Source organism: Rattus rattus, chromosome 1, assembly GCF_011064425.1.
Source record: "Rattus rattus isolate New Zealand chromosome 1, Rrattus_CSIRO_v1, whole genome shotgun sequence".
Taxonomy (NCBI): domain Eukaryota; kingdom Metazoa; phylum Chordata; class Mammalia; order Rodentia; family Muridae; genus Rattus; species Rattus rattus.
The window spans coordinates 206,257,611-206,269,422 of record NC_046154.1 but is presented as its reverse complement, the minus strand read 5'-3'; positions in this window follow the sequence as shown (position 1 = coordinate 206,269,422).

The following is an 11,812-nucleotide window of genomic DNA, read 5'->3' as shown; positions in this document are numbered from 1 at the left end:
ACCAGGTACCGCCATGACAAGAACGGAAGCCTCAGACCCATGGGAACTGGCAAAGCTTTTCTCTACATGGGTCAGGCTCAGAATTGGCAAAGCCTTCTTCCTCTGGCCCAAATTCAGGTGTTTGTGGATGACTGACCAGTGTGTAAATACTAGCAACTGCAGCTTCTGCCTTCTGGAGGTTTCCAGCTGAGACAGCTGCCTTCAGACAGGACTAGCCAGCCCCTCCCCTTTGCTGTTCAAGATGAAGGAGCTGAGGCTGCAGGGGAGGGAGCTGACCCTCAGTGCTCGCACAAGCCATCAGAGGCCAGCTTTTCTGTACATGTGTCTGTGTGTCTGTCCTTTCTCACTCCCTCACCTCCACTACTCAGGATGTGATGGTTTGCATATGCTTGGTCCAGGGAGTGGCACCCTTAGAAGGTATGGTCTGGTTGGAGGAAGTGTGTCACTGTGGGAGTGGGTTTGGAGATCCTCATCCTAGTTGCCTGAAGATGCTCAGACTGTTTCTGGCTTCCTTTGGGTGAAGATGTAGAACTCAGCTCCTTCTGTACCATGCCTGCCTGGACGCTGGGATGCTGCCATCTTCCTACACTAATGATAATGGACTGAACCTCTGGACCTGTAAGCCAGCCCCAATTAAAAGTTGTCCTTTATAAAACTTACATTGATCATAGAATCTGTTCATAGCAGTAAGACCCTAAGACAGAAGTTAGTACTAGGAGTGGGGTATTGCTGTGATCATGCTTTTGTTTGGAAAAATGTGGATTTTGGGACTTTGGATTTGGAAAGCAGTGGAATGCTTTAAATGGAATTTAATGGGCTATCTTAGTAGGAATGCAGAAGTCTTTGTCACTGAAAGTGATTCGAATTGTGTGGGCTTAGCCCAAGAGGTTTCAGAGGAGAAGAATTTTAGTATGTGCTGTAAAGACTGCTTTTGTGGTATTTTGGTGAAGAATGTGGCTGGTTTTTGCCCTTGTCTGAAGAGTCTGCCTGAGGCTAAGGTAAAAAGACTGAGATCAATTCTATTACCAAAGGAAGTCTCAGAACCGCCCATCATAGACTTTGTTCTTGGTTAAGGCTCATGAAGAGCATTTTAATGAAAAAGGGGAGTTGAAAAAGGAAAAATACAAAATATATGGTTCAAGTATTAAGGGACACCAGGAAGTGAAATGGAGCTGAATCCTGAGTTTGAGGATATTAAATTGAATTAAGGGAGTAATGACCTTGGGGCAAGATCCCACCCAGCTAAGTTAGCTGCAGGCAACTTAGTACAAACCTTTAATCCCAAGAGACAGGGACACAGATCTCTAAATCCAAGGTCAATCTACAGAGCAAGATCCAGGACAGACAAACTTAAGCAGTGAAGGAGTTGGAAAAGAGGAAGCTGGTGAGAATGTAACAGATCAAGGGGGCCATGTTCCAACTCCTGCAAGAAGCAGAACTCAGCAGCTTCAGCCATGTGTCTCTGGCTTTCTATTCAAGAGGAGAAAGAGACTACTAGGACAATTGGTGCTGGGTAGCTGGAGCTAAGGAACAGATCAGCATCACTGAGGTGAAATCTTCTGGAAAGTGTTTTCTGAGAGCACTAAGAAACTGTGTTCCAGAGTTAGCCAACGTTGTACCTAATGCTGCAGCTGCACTTGGTAATGTGTAAGAGTCACCCAGGTGGTACTGGTTTTGAAGACATGAAGGGTTCATAAAGAACAACTGAGGCACTGTGAGAGGCCATGGAAGGATATTGGTGAAGGTACACCCTCAATTGTAATTGATGGCCCAGTATTGAAGGGGTCATGCAAAGGAGTTGAGGCTTGGCACCAGGAAGAGAACCTGTGAGCGGCTACTGGTGAAGCCTAGTTGCAGCGGAAGACCCCAGTGTGTTGGAGATGCCAGTACCATGGGGTGAGCACCAAGAACAGCTGAGGCAGTGGAGTGGATCAACCAGAGTGCAACAGAGGACAGAGCTGGAGAAGTGAAGCCAGCCCTTTGGAGGATTATTTGTGGACCAAAGACATTGAAAGAAGCTGCCTTGGAGACCCAAAGATGTTAAATATGCCAGAGCTATGGGCTATCTGCTGAGGAAAGCTGCTAACAGGGAGTGGAACCAGCTCAGGAGAAAGAAGGTTGTTGAACTCAACAGAGATGAAAAAGAAGACTGCTTTGACATCAGACATGGAGATGGCAGAGTTTGGAGTTTGCCCAGCTAGTTACCTGTCTTAATTTGGGGATTACAGTTAACCAATTGGATGAATCTCAGAAGCAATCCCACTAAAATCAGGGACTAGACAAGGCTGCCCACTCTCTCCCTACTTATTCAATATAGTACTCGAAGTCCTAGCCAGAGCAACCAGACAACAAAAGGAAGTCAAGTGTATACAAATTGGAAAGGAAGAAGTCAAAGTATCACTATTTGCAGATGATATGACAGTATGCTTAAGTGACGGCAAAATTCCACCAGAGAACTAGTAAGCCTGATAAACAACTTCAGCAAAGTGACTGGGTATAAAATTAACTCAAACAAATCAGTTGCCTTCCTCTACTCAAAGGATAAACAGGCTGTGAAATAAATTAGGGAAATGACACCCTTCACAATAGTCCAAAATAACATAAAATACCTCAGTGTGACTCTAACCAAGCAAGTGAAAGATCTGTATGACAAGAACTTCAAGTCTCTGAAGAAAAAAATTGAAGATCTCAGAAGATGGAAAGAACTCTCATGCTCATGGATTGGCAGGATTAATATAGTAAAAATGGACATTTTGCCAAAAGCAATCTACAGATTCAATGCAATCCCCATCAAAATGCCAACTCAATTCTTCATAGAGTTAGAAAGAGCAATTTGCAAATTCATTTGGAATAACAAAAAACCCAGCATAGTGAAAACTATCCTCAACAATAAAAGAACTTCTGGGGGAATCACCATTCCTGACCTCAAGCATTATTACAGAGCAATAGAGATAAAAACTGTATGGTATTGGTACAGAGACAGGTAGGTAGATCAGTGGAATAGAATTGAAGACCCAGAAATGAACCCACACACCTATGGTCACTTGATCTTTGACAAAGGAACTAAAACCACCCAGTGGAGAAAAGACAGTATTTTCAACAAATGATGCTTGTTCAACTGGAGGTCAGCATGTAGAAGAATGCAAATCAATCCATTCTTATCACCCTGGACAAAGCTTAAGTCCAAGTGGGTCAAGGACCTCCACATCAAACCAGAAACACTCAAATTAATAGAAGAAAAAGTAGGGAAGTGTCTCTATCACATGGGGAAATTTTCCTGAATAAAACACCAATGGCTTATGCTCTTGTATGATGATGTCATTACACAGGTAAAGTCAGGTACAAGATAGAACAAGGCCTGTCATTGGATGAGAATGATGGGAGGAAGAAAAGTTTTAGGGAAGAGGAGGAGACTGGAACCGTGAGAGGCAGCCAAGAGAACTTGGGGGCAGATGTTAAGATTTCTCACTGCACATTTACAGGTTGTTATGAATATTCTTAAGGGATGGGTGTCTACAGGGCTTTGTATGTCTAGGTGGACAATTATATCTTATCAGTTGGATCAGAGGTTATTGTGTTGTGTTGTGTTTTCTTTCATGCGGTGATTTGAGTTCAAGAGAGTATGTGGTGGCTGGAGACACTAGGGCACCACGGAATTGGGATGTATATTTCTGGCATGGTGGCAACCTGCTTTGGGAATAAGATGGGTAGAGAGATTGTTATCAAGCTCAGGGAGAAGTCATTGAATATGATATAGATACAGCCATGCAGGTGAGAGGCTTCGCTGACTAAGATGAAGATATCTACCAGATATCTTGGGTAACTACAGTGCCAGATTTAGTGCAAGATAAAAATACAGCATTATTTATTATAATTTTAGAGCAACGTGCTCTAAGATCAAGAATTGACAAATGAGACCTCATAAAACTTCAAAGCTTCTGTAAGGCAAAAGACACTGTTATTAGGACAAAACAGCAACCAACATATTGGGAAAAGATCTTTACCAATCCTACATCTGATAGAGGGTTAATATCCAAAATATACAAAGAACTCAAGAAGTTAGACTCCAGAGAGCCAAATAACCCTATTAAAAATCTGGAGCACTGAGCTAAACAAAGAATTCTCAGCTGAGAATGTATGAGAAGCACCTAAAGGAATGTGCAACATCCTTAGTCATCAGGGAAATGCAAATCAAAACATCCCTGAGATTCTACCTCACACCAGTCAGAATGGCTAAGATCAAAAACTCAGGTGACAACAGATGCTGGCAAGGATGTGGAGAAAGAAGAACACTCCTCCGTTGTTGGTGGGATTGCAAACTAGTACAACCACTCTGGAAATCAGTCTGGAGATTCATCAGAAATTTGGATATTGCACTACCTAAGGACCCAGCTATACCTCTCTTGGGCATATACCCAAAAGATGCTCCAACATACAACAAAGACACATGCTCCACTATGTTCATAGCAGCCTTATTTATAATAGCCAGAAGCTGGAAAGAACCCAGATGCCCTTCAACAGAGGAATGGATACAGAAAATGTGGTACATCTACACAATGGAATACTACTCAGCTATCAAAAACAATGACTTTATGAAATTCATAGGCAAATGGAGGGAACTAAAAAATATCCTGAGTGAGGTAACCCAATCACAGAAAAACACACATGGTATGCACTCACAGTATACACACTCATGGTATACACAGACTACATGAAGCTCAAGAAGGATGATCAAAAGATACATGCTTCACTCCTTAAAAGGTAGAACAAAAATATACATAGGAGGGGATATGGAGGCAAAGTTTGGGACAGAGACTGAAGGAACGGTCATTCAGAGCCTGCCCTATATCTGGCCCATATAAATACAGCCAACAAAACTGACAGAAGCCGGATATAGATGTCTCCTGAGAGACACAGCCAGAGCATGTCAAATACAGCTCTGCTAGCGAATGCTAGCAGCAAACCACTGAACTGAGAATGGGACGCCCATTGGAGGAATTAGAGAAAGGATAGAAAGAGCTGAAGGGGCTTGCAACACCATAAGAACAACATTTCCAACAACCAGAGCTCCCAGGGACTAAACTGCCATCCAAAGACTATACATGGACTGACCCATGGCTCCAACTGCATATGTAGCAGAGGATGGCCTTGTTGGGCACCAATGGAATGAGAAGCCCCTGGTCTTGCCAAGGTTGGACCCCCAGTGGAGGGGAATCTCAGGGGGGCAGGAAAGGGGGAATGGGTGGAGAGGGGAACGACCTTATAGAAGAAGGGGAGGGGAATGGGATAGGGGGCTTATGTCTGGGAAACTGGGAAAGGGAATAACATTTGAAATGTAGATTAAAAATATAAACTAAAAGAAGAAAAGAAAGAAAAACCATATGGAAACCTACTTCTGTAGAAGCTTCCTAAAATACATATGTGAGAGGTATTTCAGTGGAGCCACCATATGATAGTCTACTTGAATATGACAAGCCAAGTAGAAATAAAAGTAGAAATAGATTCCAACAGTAAAAATTTCAGTGCCAGGAATGGGTCACATTGTGTTCCCAAAAGGGACCTATGAAATACCCCCTCCCAACCTCCATTGTAGGCCTATGGCCAAGGCTACTTGATGCTCTCACAACCTGATGGTAAGGCAATGAAACTGAAGGTAATACTTTCTGATGTCATCAAACTGAGAGAAGGCAGCCAGTGCCCAACTAAAAGCTTCACTGCTACTGATTAGCCTTCAGGTGCAAGCAGATACTCTGTACACTCCCAGAGGGAAAAGCAGTCATTACTATTACCCAACCCCAAGCCCTGTGATCTACCACAGTGACCTGCCGTTAAGATATACGGTGCAATATAGGCACCAATGTCATGGGGTGACTAAACATTGTTCATTAGATTTAAAGTCTGCTCTCTGAGATGGAACCCATAAGGACACTAATAACGTGTTCCATGAACCTGAGACTCCATAGATCACATGTGACTATCAGAAAACTGAACCTTATTATTCTGCTAAGGGAATACACAGTAAAAAGACTCCTTTTTTTAAGATTTATGTATTTTATTTATGAGTACACTGTAACTGTCTTCAGGCACACCAGAAGAGGGCATCGAATCCTATTATAGATGGTTGTGAGCCACCGTGTGGTTGCTGGGAATTGAACTAAGGACCTCTAGAAGAGCAGACAGTGCTCTTAACTGCTGGGCCATCTCTCCAGCCCAGTAACAGACTCTTAATCAATATTACTAACTGTACTCATACTCCAGTGCCTTGATCAACCTACATCAGGAAAACTGTCTGGCCATAGACAGTAATTAACACAGAGACATACAACTGCACAGTGTAGCAGAGAGTGAGGCATTCTAGCACACTCAATCCTAAAAGGCTAAAAAATCTATGAAGCTGAGGAGGCAGAAACGTTCTAAGAGTCAGAGGTGATGGGTGGACTCCAAGGAGACTGCTTTCCAGACGTAAAAGGACATGCAGCACATGTAAGGCCTGCATAGGCTCAAGGAGAAAATGACCCAGCTCTGAGGAGGGAAAGTGGACATGTGGGCTAACCTCTAGCAAGCAGCTATTGGTAACAATTATACCTGGGTCACCTTGGAGGATTCAGTGTTGAGGAACGAGGACGGACTGATGTGCTGGGGAGGGGCAGAGTCTGCACTTAACCCACCTCCACCCTGATGCCCACCAGGAATCGTTTCAGGACTACACCAGATTTCCCTTCACACACACAGAGACCGACAACGCAGACAGGAATCTCAATGGTACCTCTGTTCCCAACTCGCTCCTTCACCCACTGAGTGGCTGCCACAATACTCTCTGTCTTGGTGACATCAAGGATCACTGTCTCCAGCCTGTCCGATGTCTTGCTCCTCAGCTGCTCGGCTCCCTTCTCAGTCAGACATGCAGCCAGCACCCTCATGCCTCTCCTGTCCAGCTGTCTGGCCAGCAGGTTCCCAAAGCCCGAGTCACAGCTCGTGATGAAGACATACTTGTCTTGGAGATGGCTCACCACCTTCCTCTCCCTCAACAAGGCAGGGTCCACAGGCCCACCAGTGCCACCAGGTAGAGCCACATGGTTTGTAGAAGACAAGCAGAGGGACAGACTCTGAGTCAAAATGAGACGGGCATCTGCTCACGCAGGATGGTGTAGGCTTCAGGGACTCCAGCCTTCTGATGTGCACTCCTGTGCAATCCTAATAATTATTAATACCTCACTTCTCTGGTCTTTGATCTGCATTTGAACTGTAGACATATAATGCCCTTGGGCTGTCCCTAATGTACTGCCACAAAAACCACCACTGACTGTTCAATAACATAGACCTATTCCCTTATGATCTTTGCTTCCTGTGCTTATGCAGGAATACAAGTGTATTTCATTACACATGCCCTACGGTTCAGTCCCAGGCTTACATTGTGTCTCTGTATCTCGCACTCTGGAGCCACAAACCAGGACATAATGAGAAACTATTGGTGACCTGCACTTGGACTCAGGACAACGTACAGGAGAGGACATGGAGAACTGGCACCCTCCTAACACAGCAGTTCCTGAGAAGGTAGCAGGGCCGGCCCAAAACATGGAAAGCTGCCCTCAAAGGAATACAACGTGATGGGGTTGGGACCCCAGACACACCATAACTTGCAGGGCTGATGTGGGGAGAGAAACGACTTTACCCTCTCAAGAGGTCCTTCTCCTGGCTACTTGGATTCCAGCAGATATGAGCACAGGTTTCTTGAGTTGTGTCCTCCATGACTGCCCCTGACTCACCTGGGCCAGGATTCTGGCTTAGTTTCCCGACAAGCCTTGCTCAGAACTTCCAGAGTACTATGTGGAGCTTTGTATCTGGCTCCTGGCTCTGGGGAATGTCTGCTCAGGATAAACCTGGTGCTTCAGGAATGATGTCACATTTCCCTTACCTGACACTTCCACTGCTTTCTATCCCAACCTGTAGGGAATCAGACTGTGTTGTGCTCTCAGGAACCCTGTTTCTATCAGGAAGGGCCACAATACAGCACAGATTACAGCTCTGCCTTAAGGCCTGGGCCTTGGTTATCAGTGTGGAATGACCTGTGAGTCTGGAGCTGGGCCACTCTCCCTCCATGCAGGTAGCTAGTACACCCTCTAGGGTGTACTGCTACTCTTTCTTGTTCTCCTGCCTCTCTTCCTGTCCCTCCTCCTGATTCTGAAGAAGCAACTTGGACATTCTTCAGGTGGCTTTTAGAACACAACTCGGTTGCCTCAGAATCCGAGCTCTGAATCGCATCTTGCAAAATGTAGGGCTGGCTTCTCTTGACCAAAGTATGTGCAGAAATTGCTGCTCTTGGATCTTGTATCCCTTCAACAGTGAGTTCTCTATAGCCATCGTTCTGTGGTCATTTCCCAGTCCTCTCTCCTACAGTTGTTTCTATATCAACCCTGACTGTATGGGGCACTCTTGTTGGATCAAGCTCTTCTGAACACAGCAGGATCTAGATCCTTGGACTTTCTGGACAAAGTAAGAGAGAACAGGAAAATGAATGTAATTCTGTTGTAGGAGCTGGGGACTGAAGAGAAAGCCTCACAGGCACCTCCCTGATTTATGGAGGTTCCCTCGGTCTATACATCCCTGGAGGTCCTTGCAGAAGCCAATGGCAGTGCCCAGCTGCTCCTCTTCCCTTTCCTGGGAAGGGTGGGTTGGTGCCATTTCAGGGCTGACCCTGTGAGTGTCCAACACTGCAGCTCTTTTTATCTCTGGGCTGCTCTGATCTGCTGAGGTAGATGGGAACTGAGCCGTCTACTGGCATCAGGATTCCAGTTTAGCCCAGGGGGAAGCAATTTCTCCAGCAAAGGCCAAGGCATTCCAGTCAACCCACCCTTTCTTCTTCCTCCAGGAAGGGGAGGGGTGGAGCCTAGAGTCAGTGCTGCAAAGGTTGGAAACAGGCCCACTGTCAAGCCTGTTTCTAGACTTGCCCACCTGCAGACTCTACTCAGTCTTACTTGGGAGCCAGAAATGAAAAACTATTAAGGATCTAGGATTGGAGACATGGGATTTGGGTGTGTACAGTGCAGTCTTCATGCATGGACGACTGAGACAGCCTCTAGTAGCAGCCAGAGGTCCCACTGTGTCCCTCTGGGTACACTGTGGCTTCTCTCAATGGGGAAACCTGAGTGAGGAGGCAAGGGGGCTCCTCCAGGGATGTGTCATGCAGACTTGGACCACTCTACAGGCCACTCCCTGCTAATTACACATTGTTCAGTCTCACCATGATGCTCTTGAACCCTGCTTAGATGTGACCTGGCTGCTGCCCCTCCCCCTGTGGAGCCAGTGAGATGCTCAGGGAGGACTGAGGTGGGTCCGACCTCCTGAGCAGCCTCCTCACAGGCTACAACATGCAGAGATGCTGTTGGCTTACTCCAGTGTGATATGTGTAATGATGAATTAGTAGGGCTAGAGTTTACGAGGTCACGGTACACCTGTTATGTAGTAAGCCATCTCACATAATAACTAAATAAATAAACGTTTTGGAGAAAGAAGTCAGCCATTAACAGTGCTTCCTGCTCTTGTGGACAATCCAGATTCAATCCCTAACAGCCACATTGCATGGCTGCCAACATCTTGTAAGCAGTGGCCCTTGGGAAGATTTCATGTCCAAATTCTTCTCTATCCTTTTTTTTTTTTTTTTTTTTGTATACAGAAAGACTACATTGTTGGCTGCTGAGTCCTAGGTTAGAGACAGTGAGGAGGAAGGAGAGCCCTGGGGTCCTGGGGTCTACCCTCTGTGTGAAGGTCATGTGCCTGAGTGCATCTGCTTTCTCAGTCCTGGAACATGTTCTTATGTACGACCTGTGCACCTTTACAGGGACAGTCACCACCATTGCCCTGCCTAACCCAATGTCAAGGAATGCCTCAGGACAGTAAAAGCTAGGAATTGTGTGCTCTCTCTCTTTCTCTCTCTCTCTCTCTCTCTCTCTCTCTCACACACACACACACACACACACACACACACTGCCTATCCATCTCTTTCTTCCTTTCTCTCTCTCTCTACTATTTGTTTTATTATTTAAAAAATTTATATAAGTGAAATTAAATAAATTCATATAAAAATTAATTGAAAACAGTTATTGTTCTAATCTTTAGACATGCCAAACTACAATTTGCTCTCCAGTGTATAAAAATTATTAATCCTTTGACCTGTATGTTTAATGTCTATGCTTTCTTCCCAGTTTAAAAAGGTCAGGAATATTACCACTTAAAGAACATTTATTACAATAATAATATTCAATGAATTAAAACTAGCTTGACCCTCAACCAAGCCCCACCAATGTTAGCATGCCTTGGCATTGGGTATTGTTTGGTCTCTTTGTGCTCTTCTGGCCTTTGCTTTTGAGGCAGGGTCTTGATCCAGAGCTGGTCACCATCTGATGAACCAGTTCCTCAGGTTTTTCCTGTTGGCCTCGCTGGCCTGAGCCAACATGCTCAGCGTGTTTTTGATACTCATATTCACAAGAACTGTATTGTGACACTTCTAGTCAAGTCTCAGTCTGCACGCATGTGTATTTTACGATCCTAGAATTAAAAAATCTGTTTTGCATATTTTCATGACATTTTCTCATGCAAACATTTAGATCATGTTTTCCCTTTCCCTAACTCCTCCCAGATCCTCCCCATGTCCCAGTCACCCAAGTTCATATTCGTTCTGTCTCTCTTTGTCTGAAAAAAATTAAAAAACCTAAGGCAAAACCACTCAGATAAACAAACAAACAAACAAACAACAAACAAGCAAAGAAGCCAGCACAAAACAAGGTAAAAAAAAATTCAGGCTCTCTTTCCTGCCAAAATTTCGTGGGATTCATTTTGTGGAGACCAAACCGACCCCTCTTAGGTAAGAGGCTATGTGAGTGCCTTTTTAATAAATGTTTGACAGTTTGCTTTTTACCCAGATAGCTCTGAAATAACTGAGACAGGACTAAGTTGTTTATTTAACATGCTTACAGGACAGAATTACTGGAGCAATTAACCTATTTTAATCCTCTTAACTAATCTGCCAAGCTCCTGCCAAAACTGCTGAGATGATTGTGGTTTTAGGATTTCTCTGTCCAGGTGTTTTCTTGTGGTGTCTCCTAGACTCTCTGTAGGACGCTAATCCTCATTTCCTCTTCCCCAGCTCCCTTCCCTGGCTGGGAGAAGTCCAGCAATGTGCTCTCCCTGCTCAGTCATTGGTTGTTAAGGTCTCTATTGACTCTTCAGGGAACAATTGGAAAGGAGGTGTTTACACAAGACTGCACCCGGATATTCTATGACTAAGGATTATAACCACATGAAGTAGACACAGACATCGGCATTTGAATCTTCACACAGTGCACAATAAAAAGTCTATAAGGCACGATTGACCCTACAGTACAGAAGCCTGTTCTTCCTTAGACAGCAGGTATCAATTACAAATAGCTCCTTGCTTAGAGGTTAGACCATGTGTCCACCTTCCCTTGTCAGTGCTGGTCACTGTCTCCTTGAGCCTGTGCAGGTCTTCCATGAGCTGCCACAGTGTCTGTGAGTTCATATGAGCCGCAGTCCTGTGTGTCTGGAAGTCTCCTTGGAGTCACCCATCACGTGTGGCTCTTAATGTTTCTGCCTCCTCATCCTCATAGGTCTCTGAGCCTCTAGGGGAGGGCCGTGATGAAGACATCCCTTTTAGGACTGAGTGTGCCAGAGTCTTTCACTCTCTGCTCATTGGGCACTTGTGTGTCTCTGTGTCAGTTCTTATCTATGGCAAGACACAGATTTCCTGATGTACTTGATGTAGTTAGTAATATGCATCAAGAGTCTTGTTACTGTG